Source organism: Sinocyclocheilus grahami, unplaced genomic scaffold (genome assembly GCF_001515645.1).
Source record: "Sinocyclocheilus grahami isolate Dianchi unplaced genomic scaffold, SAMN03320097.WGS_v1.1 scaffold408.1, whole genome shotgun sequence".
NCBI lineage: Eukaryota > Metazoa > Chordata > Actinopteri > Cypriniformes > Cyprinidae > Sinocyclocheilus > Sinocyclocheilus grahami.
Window position 1 is genome coordinate 462,528 of NW_015505587.1, and position 8,244 is coordinate 470,771.

Here is an 8,244-nt window from a genome sequence, read left to right on the forward strand (position 1 = left end):
ACTTTTCTGACTTATTTTCCAGAAAAAATATCTATAAATCTAAATCTAAAATTAAAACATTATAAATTTACATTAGAAACAATACTGCATAAGATATTAGGACATGTTTTCATAGACTATATAATTCGAATATAAGTATTATATTATCTAAGCATTTTGTTTTGCTGCACTGATCACTGTTTTCAGCTTTATAGACAAATTCAACTCTTTAACTGATTAACCTTACACAGTTATTGATCCAAACTGAATCAACAATGAACTGATTTCAGCTGAATAATGACTGTTTACTATTGTCCTCTTTTTAGAGCTGCTTTACGGCAGAATAGAATTCTGTTTGCATCGCAATTCCTGTTTATCACTGTATAAATAAAGGTGATTTGATTTGAATCTTGTATTAAAAATACTGTAAATTCTCTGAAAACAAGTCTTAATATCTATGTATTAAATCTATATAATATCTACAATATGCAGTGTTGCCTTTTTAGATATATTGACTGGAGATTTTGACAAAATTATACAAGGATTTTCTGCAGTGCTGCAGCAGTTAGCATATGATACATTGAGCTGTGGTGCTGATGTGGGTCAAGTCTGCATTCACTCTGTTCTATATTTGTACAATAAAGCACAAAACCCAAAAATAACATAAAAAATAACAGTTTGTAAGTTTCCCTCCAAAAATGGCCACTTCCTTTGCAAGTGTACCATTCTTAGTCTGATCTGTAGCCTGCTGTCTTTTTCTCTATGAACTGAGGCTTCATCCAAACATGACTTTGAACTAAAAGTATTTCACTGGTATTTCATCATCTCTTTTGCCTGGCAAGGAAATGGAGGGAGAAAGGACAAAAAGACATGTCTTGCTCTAGTAAGGGAGGATCTCCACTCCTCAACTGATGTGTCCATGATTAAGAGCTCACCCCAGCACCCCCTTTTTTGTCAAATGGACATCAACATATAACTCACTTTGCTGGACAAACAAGGACCAGATCTGAGCAACATCTAGGCAACCTAAAGCATGTCCTCCTCCACCAGGAGGATCTAAAGATGTTCAGTCACAGGGCTGGGGTGATTGTGCCCGCGGTGGGAGATCACACTGAAGATTCAGAGTGATTCACGGGAGGTGCAGAGGCTGGAGAATGTGTGGATAGAGCAGCGTTATTTACACTAGTGCACCATCTGAGACATTCGCTCGTCCGATCCTCCCTACAATACACTTATCTGACCTCCAACACACACAAAGAGAGGGCTGTGCAACAAAAGAAAGATGCATTAAAATGCCTAGACTTCTCCTTTCACTCTCTTTCTCTTCTTTATTCTGTTTACCAAGAGATTTGTTTAAAAACTGTATTTTAAAAAAAGTTTTTCTTTTATATCTTTACCTTTATTTAAAATGTTCAGCATTTGAACAGTAAAAAAATGTAACAACGCTACAGTAAAAAACTTTTAACTGGTTAACTGTGAGATGCCTCAGTGTATACTGTATACTTTTTTTCTCTAAAATGCTGTAAAATAAGTAACACTTTATTTTTAGTCCACTTTAGACATTCTACTAACTACAAGTAACTACCAGTCATTAGAGTATTAGCAGAATATCTGCTTTTGATAGTCCCTCAATAGACATTCAACTGACTATTAATAACTTTGCAAGTACATCAACTTATTTAGGGTTACTACTCTAACCCTAAACCTAACCTAATAGTCTACTAATACTCTAATGAGAGTTAGTGGGGACCAGCTTAAAGGATATAAAAACCAGCTTGGACCAGCCAATGACCAATTTTAACCAGATAATAAGCAGCTTGCAGAAGTTAATGACCAGTTTATATCAGCTAATGACCACCCTGGACCACCTAATGATCAGTTTAGAACAGTTAATAACCTATTTGGATTAGCTAATAAGCAGTTTAGACCAGTTAATAACTAACTTGAACCACCTAATGATCAGTTTAGACTAGCTAATATGAGCTTGTTAATGGCTAGTTAATGATCATCACGGCCAGCTAACAACCTGCTAACGTTCTTAAAAATCATCTTGGTCACTTTAAAGTATGACCAACTGGTAGCTAATGAACAGTTTAGACCGGCTAATGACCAGCTTATGATAAGCTAATAGTTAGCGTAGACCAGCTAATGACCAGTTAAGACTAATTAATAATCGATTTGGACTAGCTAATAACTAGCTTGGACACCCTAATGATCAGTTTAGATCAGTTGATGACCAGCTCTAAACCAATGACCAGCTAATTGCCATTTGGGACAAGCTAATCTCCATCTTAGACCAGCTAATAACTGGCTTTTTAACTAATAATTATATTGGACCACATAATAGTTACCAGTTAATGACTAACTTGGATCAGCTACTAAGGAGTTTATCCCAACTAATATCTATCTTGAAATAGCTAATGGCAAGCTTAAACCAACTAATGATCAGTTTAGACTAGCTTATAACCAACATAGGCCAGCTAATGACTAATGATCATCGTGGACCAGCTAATGACCTGCACATTTTTTTACAATTTTTATCTATTTATTTAAATTAAGCTTAAAGCGTATTTTAACGTATTAAACATGATTTCATCAGGCTCCGACAATTCTTCAAAAAGAGCACAAAGAATGGCCTTCTCAGCTGCCATAGTTGCAACTCTTGCGTCATCAGAACATGGTGTTTAACGCACCACCGTTTCCGTTTAAAAAAAAGTTTTGCACCGTTTTGTCGGGGCTGAATGCAGCCCTGATTTTTGCAAATCTATTTGATGAACAAAGGCTTTGTGAAGGAAAAAATTAGAATTTACACACATATTTTACAGACTGTAAACACTGTAAACAATCACTATACATAAAAATAACAATTTCTCAGAAATATATACAGTACATGAGAGTAATATAACATTTTATAATTTTATTTCTTCCACAAAATGTTTCAAAAAAACTTTTTTTTTCAAAAACTTGCATTGAAAGTGAATTGTGACTAGTTGCTGTCAAGGTACAAAAAGGACAAAAAGTGCTCCAGGTGACAGATGGTCCAGAGTGCTATATTCCGAACCATATGGCAATATATATTAAATATATATTGTAAGCAGTGAACTCAATGAAATGTATTTTTTAAATTGAAAATATATTTAGCTTCAACCTTCATAAACCAAAATATGTTCACAATGTTTTTTCAGAGATATACAAAAAATGGCCATATACAGTGGGTACGGAAAGTATTCAGACCCCCTTCAATTTTTCACTCTTTGTTATATTGCAGCCATTTGCTAAAATCATTTAAGTAAATTTTTTTTCCTCATTAATGTACACACAGCACCCCATATTGACAGAAAAACACTGTAAATATAAAAAAAAAAATTTGGACTTATCGGGAGTCCTCTAAAGACATTCAATAACTTACAATACAATAAAACTGGTGTATATTCATATCTGGCACATCATGTTTAGTTACAAGTCACACAAGAAGCATTATGTACAATGACCTTTTCAAATGATGACATAACAGCTTGTCAATATCAGCTTAAAATGTGTTATTTTCCTCATACAAAGCTATCATATTGCTTCAGGAGACTTGAAAGTTATATGGACAACTTTTATGACTTTTGTTTTTTGAGTTTGACAGTCCCAGGTCATCATTCCCTTTCACTATATGCAAAATATATGTGTCAACATTCTGTCGATACAGGTTTGAAACAACATGAAGGTGACAGAACCGATGCAGAATTATTAGAGTTTGAGTGTACTATCCCTTTAAGTTTACTGTATACCATGTCTTTTTTACAAAACTCTTTCATGCTACTATAGTTTGTATATAATTCACTCTTCTAGCTGAACTCTGGATGAGTTATTCTACTATGGGCCGAGTATTCAATAACTCATTTCAGCTTTGTGGAATAGTTGAGAGTGGCCTGCCAGTGACCCTTTGCTCTTGAGGTGAGGTCAGGCTCTCCTGTAGGCCTCCCAGCTGTCTCTCTCCCTACACCCACACGTCCCTCTCCGCTTGCCCTCTGATTTCTCTCTCTCCCTCTTCACTCCCCCGGTTTTTCCTCTCCCAGAAGGGTTGACAGCTCCAAACAAAACAGGGCCTGTGAGCTGACTGACACATTCTGCCTCTGAAAAGAGAGCATTTAACACGCCTCACACCCTGCACTGCCCACCACACACACACACACACACACACACCCTTAGCCAGTCGAAACAAAACGCCACCACAGAGAAAAGAGAGGATCGGCCAGAGTTTGGGGGGGATTTGCACCTTGAAGAAGAGAAAAGAGTTGAGAAAGGGAGGAAAAAGATTTTTTTCAGGTTCAAAGGCGGTCCATTCTCTCGCCTGCACCCTGTCACTCATCCTGAGCGGGTTAGCCTGGAGGATAGTGCTCCATTTTCATTGGTGTCATACATCCATCTGTCAGGTTGATGTGCACTCCAATGGGTTTGGTGGATAGCTGCGGAAACTTCCTGTCAGGGCCTGCCGTGAGATCAACACCTGTTGGAGTGAGACGGAGGAGTCACTGAGTCCCCACTGGAGTGTCGCTTTCCAGCCCGCACACTGAAATCACACATACACAAACACACACTCGAGAAACACAAACAAATAATACTATCTGATTCCTCAAAACTCGAAAATGTTTCTGAAATGCTAGCTTAGTCTGACGGCCACTGGCGTTAAAAGCCAAAAATATAAATATACAAAAGTATAAAACCTCTGAGTTCAATTTAATGAAAACCTTACTGTATGTTAAGCATTTTGATATTTGCAGATTTGGCATTGTGCAGTCTAAAAAACAAACAAACAAACAAACAAACGCTTTTTACTTTATACTATTTAATACTATACTATTTTTAAAAAAGTGTTTATTTTATATGGGTTTAATCCAAAAATGAAATGGAAAAAAATAATAATATTGATATTATTATATATATATATATACTGTATATATGAAACACCAATATATTTTCTTGGTCATCATCAACATTATATTGGTCTATGACTAGTATTAACGATTCAAAGATTGGTAAAGCTTTCAAAAACAATATTATTGTGCAATTTCAAGTGAGCAAAAATGCATGATTTTTTTGTAAAATAGTCATGTTTTAATTTTTTTTAATCCGAATTTAAAGTATGTACTTCACAATAATACAGAATACTGCTCTTTACTCATGACTTTGTTTTTACCCCAGATTCTCACAGCGAGCCCTTACTTAAACTTAAACTCTCATGTCTCAGTGTTTTTCCCGGTTGAATGCAGCCAGCAATCCTAGCCATATATGTTGTCATGAAGCTGGATGCCAGAGGTGCCGTGATGCTAAATGAACTGACCACAGTCCTGCTATCAGGTACATTCTCATGGAGACCATTAGTGCTGCTGTCCCCTGAGGCAGGCCTTTGAATAATGCATGTGAGAACTCAGGCTCTCAGTGGCCTGAGGCATATCCACCGCTCTGGTTACCTCTCATGGCATATCCTGTCAGAGTCACAGGTCAACATGCCGCCTGCTGGACTGTGTTACACGCGGCTCAAACCACCACAGCCAGATTCTGCTTTCAAAAGCAGAGCAGAGCGACAAAAGTAATCACAGGCTTTTAAAGTGCTCTCGGAGAAAACGTAATAGGTGCCGGTGGACACTGGCTGTACTTTTTTTCCCCCAAATCTTATTCCATTCACCTGAAAGATGTAAGGATCGGAGTTGCTTAGGAGAGAGATCTGAGAGTTGACTGAGGGTCTGGCCTGTGTGAGGACAGCAGTATCCAGCTTCCAGAGAGCCATGGATCTGCTCTGTATATTTATCTTGTGTTAGCAAAGCTGAATTTTCAGCATTATTATTCCAGTCTTCAGTGTCACACGATCCTTCAGAAATCATTATAAAATGCTGATTTGGAGCTCAGGAAACATTTCTTATTATTTGCAATGTTGAAAACGGTTATATTTTTTTGGAAATTGTGATAGATTTTTCTTCAGGATTCTTTGATGAATAGAAAGTTCAAAAGCATTTATTTGAAATAGAAATCTTTAACATTATACATGTCTACTACCATTTTTGAACAAATTGAATGCATCCTTGCTGAATAAAAGTATTACACTGTCTCTTTATTACATTGCCAACCAAATTTTACATTGGACAATACAGTACCAAAATTGTCTATAATGCAAAGTCAACAGTAATACTTTTAAGATCAAAGATGTATAATAATACAAGTAATAAATAACTATTAACATAACATGAACTGAATTAGAAAAACTGATTATTTTGTAAATGCACAAATAACTTTATTGTGAGTATTTGGTTGAATTTTGATGATTTAATGGCCATCAATAACATTCACATCATGAAACATTGTGGTTCCAATTGCAAGTGAACCTGTATCTTACCTTGTATAGTTTTGTTCATGGTTTTCAAAGATGAAGTCATGTTATGTAAACTGTCCATGTTGACATCTGCTTGCTTTAGAAAGCTCCTACCAAGTGACAGATAAATTTGTGCCGAAATACAGAGGTTGACTGGACAGTGGACTCATGACATACACAAGAAAACATATAGGAGGCGTTAATTTGACACAATTCCAATTAATTGTTTGTGTTTACCATTGTTTCTTAGCCTTTTGCTTTCCTGATCTCTGGTAAGAAATAAACTTAATAAACTGGAACCAACACCTGAATCTTTTCATTTTAGATATAGAAACACACACACGCAGTGTTCAGTCTTAATTAGAGTGAATGAATAGTTTGTGTGTGGGCTGGAGGAGGGAAATGAGTGTAGAGCACTGCTGAACGTGATCCCTGTCACACACAGGATGTCTGCTCACTTTCTCCCAAACATGTTATATGTCACACACACGACAGGTTAAGGAACGAAGGATCAAGAGAGAGAGACATCAAAATAAAGAGAGTGAGGCAGCTGCCTCCAGGTCTGTTGTTGCGTGCAAAGCGGACTGGAATTCCCCATTCATGTATATAAAGGTACCCGCAGTCCCTGTAATGACTCACAATGACCATGAAGCCTTTATAAGACTTCACTATATTAACAATCTCTCATTGTTTCCATTCTGCACACATCCATGCAAGCCAAGGAGGCATTTCTACTCTCGGAGGTCAGAACAATTCTCATTCTCGCAAATATATACATACATATGGAGAGAATATTAAAGGGATAATTATTTACTCGCCCTCATGCCATTCCAAATCTGTATGACTTTCTTCTGTGGGGTCCAATGTGGTTTGGACTGAGATATTCTTCAAAGTATCTTCTTTTGTGCTGCGAAGAAGAATCATTAGGATTATATCCTTAGAAGTTTCTGATCTGAATCAGCTCAGGGATATTTCTCCCAAAAATGAAAATCATTTACTCACCCTCATGCACTTCTTTTTCTTCCACTGGACACAAAAGAAGATATTTTGAAGAATGCATGCAATCAAACAGTTTCAGTTCCTGTTGACTGCCACTGTTTTTTTGCCCATGCAATAGAAGTCAATGGGAACGATACTGTTCAGTTACCAACATTCTTCAAAATATCTTCTTTTATGTTTCTCAGAAGAAAGAAAATCGAACAGGTTTGGAATGACATGAATGTGAGTAAATGACGGAATTGTGGGTGTACTATCCCTTTAATCAAACTACTAAAACGTAATACATTCACAAACGTTTTGGCACCGTTTTAGCACTTAGTACAAGACTGTGAAATGGAGCAAGAGGGAGAATATTATTCCAGGGTGTTTTGGCACCAAAGGACAGCTCTATGAAAGGTTACCCAGGTGGTCTTTCCTCAACTCCTCCGTCTCTCTCCTCCAGCAAAATGTCAGTGTCAATTCCCTGGCTCAATTCCTCAGTCCCTTACCCAAATCGTCACGTGAACCTCAGATTGCTTAAATATGGGCCTGTGAATCTGATACTCTGTTGGGTTTTGAGTCTTGACGGAGGTGCTGAAAGCCGGCTGATGAGGGGGCCCAGCCATCCGCCATATTGCCGCCCAGTATGTCGTGTCATGTTCTCTGAACAATCGCCCGTGTCCTTCTAGTTGGGTAAACAACAGAGGCTGTCAGCCGGTGTCAGGTTTGGGCTTTTCAAAGCAAAAGAATGAGAATGACAGATGACTGCTCTGAGTGGAGCCAACACTTTGCTGATAATGTTAATTAACCTTTAATAAGCACAAATACTTGTTCTTCTATTTGTCCATCAGGTTCAAATTTCAGGAATAAATTGTAGAAATTACAGAGAAAACTTTTTGGTGGGAATTAGGAATTAGGGGGGGGGGGGGGGA

The 8,244-nt window shown here is 37.3% G+C and overlaps 1 long non-coding RNA gene across 1 annotated transcript in view; it reads right to left on the minus strand.

The window, feature by feature from the left end:
• Window positions 1-7,840: 7,840 nt before the first annotated feature.
• LOC107550828 (uncharacterized) overlaps window positions 7,841-8,244 on the minus strand; it is a 10,549-nt gene continuing 10,145 nt past the window's right edge. The window contains exon 3 of the long non-coding RNA XR_001604706.1: window positions 7,841-7,997. This is a non-coding gene — a long non-coding RNA (uncharacterized lncRNA). The remainder of the gene's footprint in view (window positions 7,998-8,244) is intronic.